At 43.5% G+C, this 13,536-nt stretch overlaps 1 long non-coding RNA gene across 1 annotated transcript; it reads right to left on the bottom strand.

Annotated features, from left to right (window-relative positions):
* Positions 1-1,935: 1,935 nt before the first annotated feature.
* On the bottom strand, positions 1,936-8,957 carry LOC122465334. Its single transcript, XR_006290083.1, has 3 exons — positions 8,822-8,957; positions 5,684-5,744; positions 1,936-2,987 (listed from the first exon to the last, which is right to left on the bottom strand). It is a non-coding gene; the product is annotated as an uncharacterized LOC122465334 (long non-coding RNA).
* Between the last annotated feature and the right edge of the window lie 4,579 nt (positions 8,958-13,536).

The following is a 13,536-nucleotide window of genomic DNA, read 5'->3' as shown; positions in this document are numbered from 1 at the left end:
TTTTTTAAAATCAGGGACCCATCAATTCTCTTATTCTGCTGCTGTGGAATCCATGATTGGTTCATTTTACGAAGTTAATGAAAATTGAATCAAATGTGAACCAAATCAATGATGTCTTGGCCCAGAGTGGAATCATGAAATTCACCCCACTTTTTCTTGATCACCAGTTTACAGTACCCTCTGTTTACCAACTGTGTTTCCTCAGCAGGTCCAGCTGGGTTTGGCCTCCTTCTGTTGACTTCTCTCCAAGAGCTGTGACCAGCTGGTAAACACAGTGACATATTATGCTTTAGTTATCCATAGGAATATCAGAAGTAGAGAGAAAGGAGTTAAAATAACAAAAGAATAGATGCATGTTTTCTTACTTATATTTAGTATTTGCCTCATGCAAGTAGGTAGGCCTGATTTAGCCTGGGTATCCCCCACTTTTCTGGGCACTAAATTAAGCTATGTCTACACTTCAGTTTATCTTGACATAACTTATGTCGCTCTGAGGTGTGAATAAATCACCCTCCTGATCAACATAAGTTACACCATCATAAATGCCAGTGTAGACAGTGTTATGTTGGCAGTAGAGTTTCTCCCACTGACATAGCTTCTGCTGCTTTGGGGGGAGAGGGGAAGCTGGAAGTAGTTAAGCTGACGGGAGAGTTCTCTTCCATCAGCTTAGAGTGGCTACATTAGAGAGCTTACAGCAGTGCAACTGCATCCACTCCTGTAAACTCTAGTGTAGCCGTGCCCTTACTCTCTGTTTCTCTGTAAGTCCTCTGTCTCTGACTGACTGACTCACCAGAGGATCAGCTTTTTAACTGCTTTCAAGCTCTTTGAAGGTTCTCACCTTGAAACCCTGGAAACTTCAAGATTGGAAACTCACCCCCATTCGTCATGGGGCCAGCCAGCCCCTGATTCCACATTAGTGGAGGTAAACCTCCAGCGAATTATCAGCTCCATTGTCTGAGTGCTGGCCACTGGAGCTGTCTACAGCCATTAACTTTTGGATCCTGCATATCCAAGTTAACTAAGGCTGATTTAACTTTTAGTTACCCATTACCCAGCAACACAATAACCTCTAAACCTATATATATATATAACATTCATAAAACTAATGCAGATAATTTCCACATTCTTCACAATAACAATATAAATGTCCATGTTGTTAACTATTTTACTGTGGATCATTTTAGCAGCAACAGATGGATGATGTGCTTATCTCTCAATCCCAAACTGCCGCCCAAACCTCCTCAGGAGCCAATAATTTAAACCGGCCCCTACCCAGGTGGCACAACCTCCAGTTTCCCTCTGCAAACTTTCACAGTGTAATTGTGTAGTGGTTTTTATATACATATGCGGCATATTAACAAATGGAAATGTGGAAGAACTATTTTGAATGTAACACTACAGTCATTAAAACAGAGGCTGCTATACTGATGGTATAATCTATTTCTTAATTAATTCATTAGCTCCCCCCACCTTTTTTTATTTAACTGAAGCCAACACAAAATTTTGACTACAATGAAAATGAAAAAAAAATTGACTACAATGAATAAAGATACTGAAAAAATTAATTGACATCGACTCAGTTGACAATTTTTTTGAAAACACCTGCTCAGGACAAGTGGGCAAAAAGAATTTTGCAAGGATGTATTTACCTCTTACAAATAGGTTTGGCAAAATGAAATTTTCTTTTTTTATAAATTCAACAGATAATATCAATGTTTATTTTTAATCTTTTTTGGTTTTTATCAATGTAAATGTTCACAATTGCAGGAAATTAGGGGGAGATCAGCAATCGGGGGACACACAACAATTATTTAATGACAGAAGACGCTGTTATTCAAAAAGTTAAAGTTTGATAACCATTAAAACACAAATTGTAAACATCGTATGTCAAAATATACAGAGTAAATATCCTTGAATAAAACAGTAATAAGTTCTCTAGTAGTATTTTTCTTACTTTGCCTTACTGTAAATTTTTATTATTATCAATGGAAATATTTTTTCATCAGTTTGTGTGTATAGGTGAAGTCAACATTTACTCATAAAAATCTTCAAAGCCTACTTACAATCTGTTGGTAAATGGTAATGGCCAAATATTGCCATCAGTGATGCCTGTGTTACTCTACAAAGTATTTACTCTACTTTGCGGGATACGGTATATCTTCTAGACTTTCACAGTTTTAGATGTGTTTCTCTTTTTCTTAGCCAGGCTACCTTTGAACAACTTCTTCAGTGTATTAAACTCACACAGAATTGCTTTACATTTCACATTCATTCCATCTAATTTTCCAAAACATATATATGTTAGCAACTGCAAGATAAATTCTATTATCTGATTTCAGGAATTGTACTCCTTACAATCTCTTAGGGCAGATCTACACTTAAAACACTGCAGCTACACCAGGGTTGCTGTGCCACTGTAGCACTTCAGTGAAGACACTACTACCCTTACATAAGAGTTTCTTCCGTCATCATGGTTAATCGGTCTCTGCAAGAGGCGGTAGCTATGTCACCAGTAAAAGCCACCCCACAGATATAGCGCTGTCTACTCCAGGGGTTAAATCGGTATAACTGCATCACTCAGGGATGTGGGTTTTTCACAACCCTGAGCGATGTAGTTATACTGATGTAAGTTTGCAATGTAGGCCTGGCCTGAGGGTAGTGATGGAATAAAGGATTTTGCTCATACCCTTCCTACAGGTTAGGTATACTTTTTGGAAGGCTCCACTTCCAGTCTGCAGCACTGTAGAAAATGTGATAGAGATTCTTTCTCTTTCCAAACAATATTTATGTTTTTGTTTTTTTTAAAGTGGTGGCAGTTGATGATATACTAACTATCTTCAACTTGATTGATGTGAAGACCTAAGGCAGTGCCAGGGGAACAGCGTGTGATGAGAGTTCTTTTTCAGACATCAGAAGTGGACTCGTGCTTGAACAAACTGTTGAGATGCTTGCAACACTAAGTACTGGTGAATGACTCCATGAGGCTCCTATGAAGAAGTTTGGCATATGACATCAGAATTAGAACGGGCCAAATTTTTTCAGACAAATAGTTTATTTACTGAAAAATGCAGTTTCAGTCAACCCAAAACTGTTTGTGAATTTGACGTAACCTCACTATGTAGTTTTAGTCAAAAAAAATTTTCAGGCTAGATTCCCAAAATGGCCAGAGGAGAAAGTGGTGCCAACTTTATAACTATTAGCTCAGTGGTTAGAGCACTCACCTAGGATGTGGGAGACCCCCATTCACTTCCCATCCCCTCTGCTTAATGTGGAGCAGCAATTCTAACTTCGGTCTCCAACCTCCCAGGAGAGTGGCCCAGCCACTGGACTATGGGATATTCTGGAGCAGATTTCTCTCAGTCTCTCTTGTTGAAGCTGTTCCACAGTATAGAACTAATTAAATAGTCACTAGAAGCAGGTACTTGAAGTTGGGTCTCCCACATCCCAGGTGACTGCCCTAACCACCGCGCTATAGAACGTGTTCATTCTCTGTCCCAATGACAGTAGTATATAAAGAGGAACAGCTTCAACAGGAGACACTGAGAAAGAACCCCATAGCCGTGTGGTTAGGGAAAACTGGGACAGGTATAGTGAGTGGGTCTGCAACTATGCGGATCCACCAGCCAACCCCAACCTGCACATCCAGGTCCACCAGCCAACCCCAACCTGCACACAGCTGCTACCAGAGCATTAGCAGTGCCATTTGATGACCTGAGTCTCCTCCCTAACTCCAGTGGAACTCCACTGCACACAACTGATTGTACTCAACATCCGAAGATTCTATGAATTGGCCCATAGATTTCTCCCAAGAAAGATTTCTCCCACTCACATATTTATTCAAATGTCTCAGTATCCACACATCATCTCTGAGCTAATATACTATGAAGGTGCTATACCATATAATACATAAAGAAGAAAGGTAGAATATGGTGAAAAGACAAGAGATGATCTTTAGTTATCCAGTTAAAAGAAAAGATGACAGGACAGGAATTATGTATATATATATACTATAATGTAATTTTAAAAGGATCTTAAATTAAACTTTACAGAGACTTCACTTTGGTTCTGGCAAAGGGTTGGCTCAAAAATGAAGATGGAGTTTGGCTCTCGAGGAAGATATCTTATTACTCAGAATCTTCTGGACTTCTGCAAGTAAATTAATACCGATGCTTTCAGACTTGCAGTGTATACTTGTTCCCACTGCTAAGGGGAACTAGCTGTTTTTTATTATATTATATATATTGATTATGTTTTTTTTATTATAATAAAAATGCACTATATCCTGTATGTTCTATCTTGCCACCAAAACCAAAGGACCTCACCTCAAGGGCTAAGCTCTGGGGGGGCTTAGTTCCCGAAGTGGCTAAGTGCAAGAGCAGCTGATTATACAGAACAAACCCAGAGAAAGTCACCTTCTCATTTCATGCACATTAGCATTTGGGCTTGCCCCAGCTACTGTACTAGGTAATTGAATTGTTTAATTTTCAGCTGGATCGTTTTAGCTGCTCTTTTCCTCATCTCTCATTACTGAATGATACTTAACTCCCATAAGAGTCATTTAAACTGAAAGTCTGTCTTTGCTTTGCATAGCACTAAGCTCAGTTGCTTTATAATGAGTAAATAAACAATCCACTACTTTAATCATCGTTGTTATACACCTGAAAACCGCTATGTAAACTACATAAACACCTCTATGCTCTGTTACATATGTCACTTTAATTTTCTGCAGTAGGTGTTTAATTAGGTTGGCATCTGAGAAACAAACTGAAATCCGTTTCCTTTTATCTGGCATGAACTAAACATTAAATTAGATCTCTGAATACTAAAAAGCTTGAATGATTAGGATAAGCCGCAATGAACAACAAAAGAAAAGGATTCTGATACAGTCCTGATTACAAAGGGAAAAGGTTTACATGATGATACCAGTGAAAAACACATGAAGCAGTATTGCATTTGCAGTATTCAGTCAGAGGACTGGGTTTTTTTATTAACTCTACTGAGTTGCTGCACTGAATCTACATGATTTTAGTTGTCCAGTACTAAAGAAAACCAGATTAATGGCTTCGTAAAGGTGTATTATGAGGGGAAGAGTACAGATATAACATTGAATAAAATGCCACTCATTAGTGTTCATTAGGAGGCAACAATGATGGACTGAACATACAAGAGCTAAGAAAAAATTACAAGGGGTCATTCTTTGATTAATATTAACATTGTCAGAGGTTTACTTTACAATTTCACATACTTCTACCCTGATTGTATTTCCTGTGTAATGTGGGACCTTGTAAATTAAATAGCTGCACTCTGAAAACCCATTCACCATGCTTTGAATATACAAGGCTGACAAAATGCCTTGCTGAAGCTTGAGAGGTATGTTGAAATGAAAATAACCTATCCTTGGTACAATTAAATGAAACATAACACCCGGTGACACATTAGGGGATCATTCATCTTATCTTAGAAAAGCACTGAAATCTCATTTGCAAAATCTAAATGTTTCTTTAGGAGTTTCTCTTTCACTGTGTATTCTAAGCAGTTCAGATGAGTGCACACATCTTGACTAGATAACAAAGCAACAAGAGTCTGATTCTCCATTGCCTTGCACCTTGTGTAGTCATTAACACTCTGAGAACGGGCACAGAGTGGGTATAAAATGCTACCAATCTGATACAGTAGTACTTACCCCCACTTTGCACAGATGTGAGACCTGATCCAGTAACTGTCCTGAAGAGGGGTTGATATGTCTGCACAAGATGGAGTGAAGAATCAGACCACACAAGGGTATGAATCCCTTTTCTGTTGTCCTGTGCTGCAGACATGAACTAGTGTATAAACCAACTTCTTAGAATATTGCTGGTATTTGAAGAATATTTTATGCGGCACTTTGATGCAGAATCTCTGAAAGTTAATTTCCATATAAAGTCTGTCATGCAAATAACTAAACGTTCTCTCTTTCAAAAATGAGCCAAGCCTTCTAGCTGCACAAGCCCACAGAAGCTGCAGCAATTATGGTTGGTTGAATCTACTGGGCATCAAGGTCATTTGGACTACAGTACTTAGTTGTGAAGTTCTGCATGTACTGCCTGCAGGGAGCTGCAAAAGGGTAAAGTGCTCATGCCAATGAGTTCATTGTCTCTACAGGCCTTTATGCTTTAGTCACCCAATGATTAACAATTTGATCTGTACAGCAATTATTATTTAAAGGTAAAGGCTTTACAGCTGAAGGCTTAATGCACTAATGTAACCCTATATCATCTTGATTTTAGTAGGAGACCTGGTGTAACTGCCCCATCTCTAAGGCCTGGAGGTCTCTGGACGTCTTCTCCTTACTAATCATGGACTCAACATCCTTACTGGCAATAGAATTATCATCTGAGTCTTTTCATGGAACTGATTGCTAGCAACTCGTGTTCCAGCTTGGGAGAGCCTTACATAATGCAGCAGATCTGGCTATCTCTATAACTCAAAATGTAAAATACCATTGTTTATTCTTCTACAATGAAAGAAATCCATTCAGTAAAACAATGAAATTCCTGTACCACTTCAGAAACATAAAGTGCTGACATCAGAGTCTGGACAGACTAATGTGTATTGCTGCCGGTCCTCTGTATTGCATCAGTGGCATTTTCAGTATAGAAGTTACTTGGGACTGGTGGGAGAAGCTTATGTCAGAGATAGACTAAGTATTTCTATATACAGTGACACTAATTAGTGCCATAATGAATAATGAAAACCAATCATCAGAAAATTAAAAAGATACTTTTAGGCAGAATCTGATTGTGCAGTTCTGCCTAATAGTATGTCTTCATCTCCTGAGACAGGTGAGCATTATGGTTATGAAGTAATAAGAAACACTGTCTATTAACAATATATTTAAAAAACCCTAATGTTAATCCTCTAAAGATAAGGTTTCCACCCAATAATAACAAGTAACCAAAGAATCCACTGAGGCAGGGAGAACCAATCTTTGTAATTATGGCCATGATTCATCAAGATGTTAATATGATGGGATTCCTCAACTGCTTAAAGTTAGGCACATGCTTAAGTACTTTGCTAAATCAAGGCCTACATCAGGAAATTCTTAGGAACGAAGTTTAGTGAGTAGATCACGTAGAAGCTATCAGCAATCTATACAGTCCTCTTAGATTAGTAAAACTGAAGAGATTGTTAATAAAATAGCTAAATAAATGTATGAGACTAGGTGCTGATACTCTTCCTCATCTTAAGTGGGACCACTTCTTGTATTCTTGGTGGTATTCAACATGAGTATGAGTAAAACAGAATCTTTTACTAAATAAGGCCCTATTTATATCCTCAGAATTAGCCAGAATTTGCATTTATCTCCAAGAGAGCTGAGCGTACTTTGAAGGGCAATATTTGGCAGAAAGAATTTGTTAAAATATAAATTTTCTAAACAAGTGTAAGAAACACTTGCCACCATTGCAATTTTTCATAACTGGAAAATAATGTTGTCACGTGTGAGAGCTGCCAGTTTAATACTTCTCCAGTAGCTGGTTCAATCTGATGATGTGAATTAGGAAGCAGAATAAACATCTCACCATCTGAATATGTGACTAAGCACAAGTTTAGAAGTTGTTGCAGAACTTTTCAGAAAATCAAATTTTTATTGATTAATATAGCAGTACGTGCTTTACTAATCTCCCCCCGCCAGTTGTTTAATTAATTAAAATTTACTGTACAACAACCTTGGTTGTTTTCTGCATTTGTCCTTCATTCACTTTTTGAGCTGCATTTCTTGTGTCCTTCATTATATTTCAAGATAGCAGCTTCCTGTTGATGACAATGATTGTTCTTTATTATAGTGGTGGTGCTGGAGAGAGGGCTTTGGATTCTTGAACCAAAGAATGTTTTTCCAGGAAGAAGGATTGCTACGAAGAGATAGGATCCACCTAATGAAGAGAGGGAAGAGCATCTTCGCAGGCAGGCTTGCTAACCTAATGAGGAGGGCTTTAAACTTGGTTTGCTGGGGGATGGTGAACTAAGCCCAGAGGTAAGTGGGGAAGTGGGATACCGGAGGAAACACAAGGAGGGGGGTGTAGAAAGTAGGGCAATCGGCTAGTTATCTTAGGTATCTTTACATAAACACAAGAAGCCTGGGAAATAAACAGGAAGAATTGGAAGTCCTGGCACAGTCAAGGAACTGATGTAATTGGAATAACAGAGACTTGGTGGGGTAACTCAAATGACTGGAGCTCTGTCATGGATGGGTATAAACTGTTCAGGAAGGACAGGTGGGGAGAAAAGGTGGAGGAGTTTCGCTGTATGTAAGAGAGCAGTATGATTGCTCAGAGCTCCAGTATCAAACTGGAGAAAAGCATGTTGAGAATAAGTTTAGAGGTGAGAGCAACAAGAGTGATGTCGTGGTGGGCATCTGCTATAGACCACCAGACTAGGAGGATGAGGTAGATGAGGCTTTCTTCAGAAAATTAAGAGAATTTTCCAGATCACAGGCCCTGGTTCTCATGGGGGACTTCAATCACGCTGATATCTGCTGGGAGAACAATACAGCAGCGCACAGACATGGCTGGTGCAAGGATATTTTGTGCCCTAGGTGAAACTTCCACCTTGTGCCCCCCCCCCCCCCCCCCCCCCCCCGCCTCCCCTGCACATCGGTTCATTGAGGGGCACATCCCAACGAGCCTTTACAGAGCCCAGGGGCCAGCTGTGCCCAGGGGCTGCTCCCCAAACCAGGAGGTACCCACCTCCCCGCCCCCTGAAATCCCTTGGAGAGTGCACAGCCTCCCCGCGAGCCAAGCTGAGGCCACCCCACCCTGGCAGCCCCCACCCCGAGTCCACTCACTGGCTTTGCCAGGCTTAGGACGCTGCAGCACCTTGGCAGGGAGGAGCTGCCTTCCGGAGGCACTGGAGATCCAGAGCGTCTCGCTTGCAGAGACGGCGAGCCCCAGCCATGGAGGAGCCGGCGCGGCGCAGGGGCAGCAGCTCTGCAAAGGTGGCGGTGCCACTAGCAGGGAGCAGCCATGCCCCCCATGGGGGTGGAGAGCCCCACCCTAGCCCTGCCCCAATCCAGTCCTTCCCCCTTCCCACCCCCTGACTGCCCCTCTCAGAACCTCCAACCCCCCCTGCTCCTTGTCCCCTGACTGCCCCCTCCTGGGACCCCTGCCTCTAACTGCCCCAAGAACCCCACCCCCTACCTAAGCCTCCCTGTTCCTTGTCCCCTGACTGCCCCCTCCTGAGACTCCCCAACCCTAACTGTCCCACAGGACCCTAGCTCCTACCTGTCCCCTGACTGCCCCAACCCTTATCCACACCCCCACCCCCAGACAGACCCCCGGGACTCCCACGCCCCATCCAACCACTCCCCGCCCCCTGACAGGACCCCCAGAACTCCTGACCCATCCAAACCCCCTGCTACCTGTCCCTTGACTGCCCCGATCCCTCTCCACACCCCCACTCCCTGACAGGCCCCCCCCCCAGAACTCCTGACCCATCCAACCCCCCTGCTCCCGACTGGCCCCCGGGACTCCCCTTACCGTGCCCATGTTGCTCGAGCCGCTGGCTCCACGTGCACAGCCCCTCCTCTGCAAAGTGCTGAGGCAGAGGGAGGGGCAGCAGCGGGAGCCGCAAAACCTGAGCTCGGTGAGGGGGGAGCTGGGGGCGCGCCTGCCCAGGCTGCAGCCTGGCGCCCCTCCCCCCAGCGGCTCCTGCAGAGGATGCATGCAGGCGATGGTCCCCATGTGCCCCCCAGCTCTCCCCTCACTGAGCTCAGGCTCTGCGGCTCCCGGGAGTGTGAGCTGCCGCTGCCACCGCTACCCCTCCTGGAGCAGGCTCAGGGCCCCGCGCCCTGGCGGCGGCTCACATGACCGGGAGCCACAGAGCCCGAGCGCGGTGAGGGGGAAGCCGGGGGGCGCATAGGGGCTGGCGTCCGCATGCATCTCCTGCAGCCTGCAGGAGCCCCCCGGGGGGGTGCCGAGCTGCATCCTGGGCAGGAGAGGTGGGGGACGTGGCTGTTCCCCACTAGTGGTGCCGCCGCCTTTGCAGGGCTGGTGCCCCCCCTGCGCTGTGCTGGCACCTCCATGGCTGTGGCTCGCAGCCCCTGTGCAAGCCGACGCTTTTTGGCGCCTCCCAACCACTTGGCGCCCAAGGCGACCACCTAGTTTGCCTAGTGGTTGCACTGGTCCTGTGCACAGACAATCCAGGAAGTTTTCACAGAGTGTTGGGGACAAATTCCTGGTGCATGTGCTGGAGGAACCTACTAGGGGCTGTGCTCCTCTTGAACTGGTGCTCACAAACAGGGAAGAATTGGTAGGGAAATTAGAAGTGGGTGGCAACCTGGGCAGCAGTGACCAAGAGATGGTTGAGTTCAGGATCCTGACTAAAGGAAGAAAGGAGAGCAGCAGAATATGGAACCTGGTCTTCAGAAAAGCAGACTTAGACTCCCTCAGGGAACTTGATGGGCAGGATCCCCTGGGAGGCTAATATGACAGGAAAAGGAGTCGAGGACAGCTGGCTGTATTTTAAAGAAGTACTATTAATGGTGCAGGAACAAACCATCCTGATGTGCAGAAAGAATAGCAAATATGGCAGGTGACCAGCTTGGCTTAACAGTGAAATCTTCGGTGAGCTTAAACACAAAAAGGAAGCTTACAAGAAGTGGACACTTGGACAGATGACTAGGGAGGAGTATAAAAATATTGCTTGAGCATGAAGGGGGTGTAATCAGGAAGGCCAAAGCACAACTGGAGTTGCAGCTAGCAAGGGATATGAAGAGTAACAAGAAGGGTTAGCAACAAAAAAAGGTCAGGGGAAGTGTGGAACCCTCCCTGAATGGGGGAGGCTAGTGACCAATGATATGGAAAAAGCTGAAGTACTCAACGCTTTTTTTATCTCGGTCTTCACAGACAAGGTCAGCTCCCAGACTGCTGCACTGGGCAGTACAGTGCGGGGAAGAGATGATCAGCCCTCAGTGGTGAACAGATTACGGACTATTTAGAATTGCTGGACATGCACAAGTCCATGGGTCCGGATCTAATGCATCCAAGAGTGCTGAGGGAGTTGGCTGATGTGATGGCAGAGACATTGACCAGTAACTTTGAAAATTTGTGGCAATCAGGTGACGTCCCGGATGACAGGAAAAAGGAGAATATAATGCCCATCTTTAAAAGAGGGAAGAAGGAGAACCCGGGGAACTACAGATCAGTCAGCCTCACCTTAGTCCCTGGAAAAATCATTTAGCAGTTTCTCAAGGAATCCATTTTGAAGCACTTGGAGGAGAGGAAGGTGATCAGGAACAGTCAACACGGATTCACCAAGGGCAAGTCATGTCTGACTAACCTGATTGCTTTCTATAATGAGATAACTGGCTCTGTGGATATGAGGAAAGCAGTGGACATGATATATCTCGACTTTAGCAAAGCTTTTGATATGGTCTCCCACAGTATTCTTGCCAGCATGTTAAAAAAGTATGGATTGGATGAATGGACTGTAAGGTGGATAGAAAGCTGGCTAGATCGTCGGGCTCAATGGGTAGTGATCAATGGCTCCATGTCTAGTTGGCAGCCGGTATCAAGCAGAGTGCCCAGAGGATCTGTCCTGGGGCCAGTTTTGTTCAACATCTTCATTAACGATCTGGATGATGGGATTGATTGCACCCTCAGCAAGTTTGCGGATGACACTAAGATGGGGGGAGAGGTAGATAGGCTGGAAGGCAGGGATAAGGTCCAGGGTGACCTTGACAAATTTGAGGATTGGGCCAAAAGAAATCTGATGAAGTTTTAACAAGGACAAGTGCAGAGTCCTGAACTTAGGAGGAAAGAATCCCATGTACTGCTACAGGCTGGGGACCGACTAGCTAAGTGGCAGTTCTGCAGAAAAGGACCCAAGGATTATAGTGAACAAGAAACTGGATATGAGTAAACAGTGTGCCCTTGTAGCCAAAAAGGCTAATGACATATTGGGCTGCATTAGTAGGAGCATTGCCAGCAGATCGAGGGAAGTGATTTTTCCCCTCTATTCGGTACTGGGGAGGCCGCATCTGTAGTACTGCATCCAGTTTTGGGCCCCCCCACTACAGAAAGGATGTGGACAAATTGGAGAGCCCAGCGAAGGGCAACGAAAATGATTAGGGGGCTGGGGCACATGACTTACGAGGAGAGGCTGAGGGAAGTAGACTTATTTAGTCTGCAGAAGAGAAGAGTGAGGTGGGATTTGATAGCAGCCTTCAACTACCTGAAGGGGGGTTCCAAAGAGGATGGAGATAGGCTGTTCTCAGAGGTGGAAGATGACACAACAAGAAGCAATGGTCTCAAGTTGCAGTGGGGGAGGTCTAGGTTGGATATTAGGAAACATTATTTCACTAGGAGGGTGGTGAAGCACTGGAATGTGTTACCTAAGGAGGTGGTGGAATCTTCATCCTTAGAGGTTTTTCAGGCCCAGCTTGACAAAGCGCTGGCTGGGATGATTTAGTTGGGGCTGGTCCTGCTTTGAGCAGGGGGTTGTACTAGATGACCTCCTGAGGACTCATCCAACCCTAATCTTTTATGATTCTATGGTTCTATGATAGTAGGACTCTTATTTTTTCTGGTGACTTGTTCTTCTTTGTGATTAGATCTAGTTTTAGAAATATCTTTTCAAATGATATTTGAGTTTTGCTTTAAATAGTCAAAATGGGCAAACAGAAAAGATCTAGCTAGTTTAGAGAAGGGTGATCACTGATTGTATTAAAATTCCAAAAGATTAGGCTCTGTAAGTGACAAATTTCTGCTTAATAGAGAGTTTGGGTCATTGTTAGTAGTTTGAGGCCCCAAATCTGCAACTGGCTTCAGGTGGACTCCTTTGCCTGGCTGAAGCCAGTTTTAGAACTGGGGCTTATCAGAGCAGTTATAAAATGGCAATAGAGGATTGAGTGGTTAGAGCGGAGAACTGGAAGTCAATACTCCTAAACTGTATTCTCAAATATTCAGGTGATATCTGCTAGGTTATTAGGCAAGTCAATTAGGCCAACATTTTCAAACTTGTATGCACATTTAGGCATCTAAAAAGTGTCATACACTGCATATTACCAGGACCAGAAGAAATATATTGTAGAATCAGAATTAAATAAATAAACAAATAAATAGCAAATTAAATAGCTGCCCATCTGTAGAGTTAATCATTAAACTAAATTCTCTTCTCTGTAAAGTAGTGCCATTAAATTTAGGGGATTTAATCATGATTTCCATTGACATAATAAATAAGAAAATTTTGCGTAGCATATAAAACTTTGAGCAAAGGTGCTTTATAATCAACATACATTAAATGATTAAAAATGAGTCATACAAAACAAATGTATAGCCCTCTTTTGTTGTAAATACAAATATAAGGGATAAAGGAAATGCAGAGTTTGAATTTCCAGTAAGACATATGACTTAGAGATAAATTGTGAGAAAGAGAGTTATCCTGAATGGTCTGCACCCCTTATGCTGTGACATTGTCAGACATTACAAACTGAGCAGGGGCAGAAAGGTTCAGTAAAGCAGTGAAATCTCTGAAGAAACCACCTAGCTGCAGCAGATGGTG

Source organism: Chelonia mydas, chromosome 3 (assembly GCF_015237465.2).
Source record: "Chelonia mydas isolate rCheMyd1 chromosome 3, rCheMyd1.pri.v2, whole genome shotgun sequence".
In the NCBI taxonomy this organism is placed as follows: Eukaryota; Metazoa; Chordata; order Testudines; family Cheloniidae; genus Chelonia; species Chelonia mydas.
Note: the sequence above shows the minus strand (reverse complement) of the source record. Positions and strands in the feature narration are given on the sequence as shown.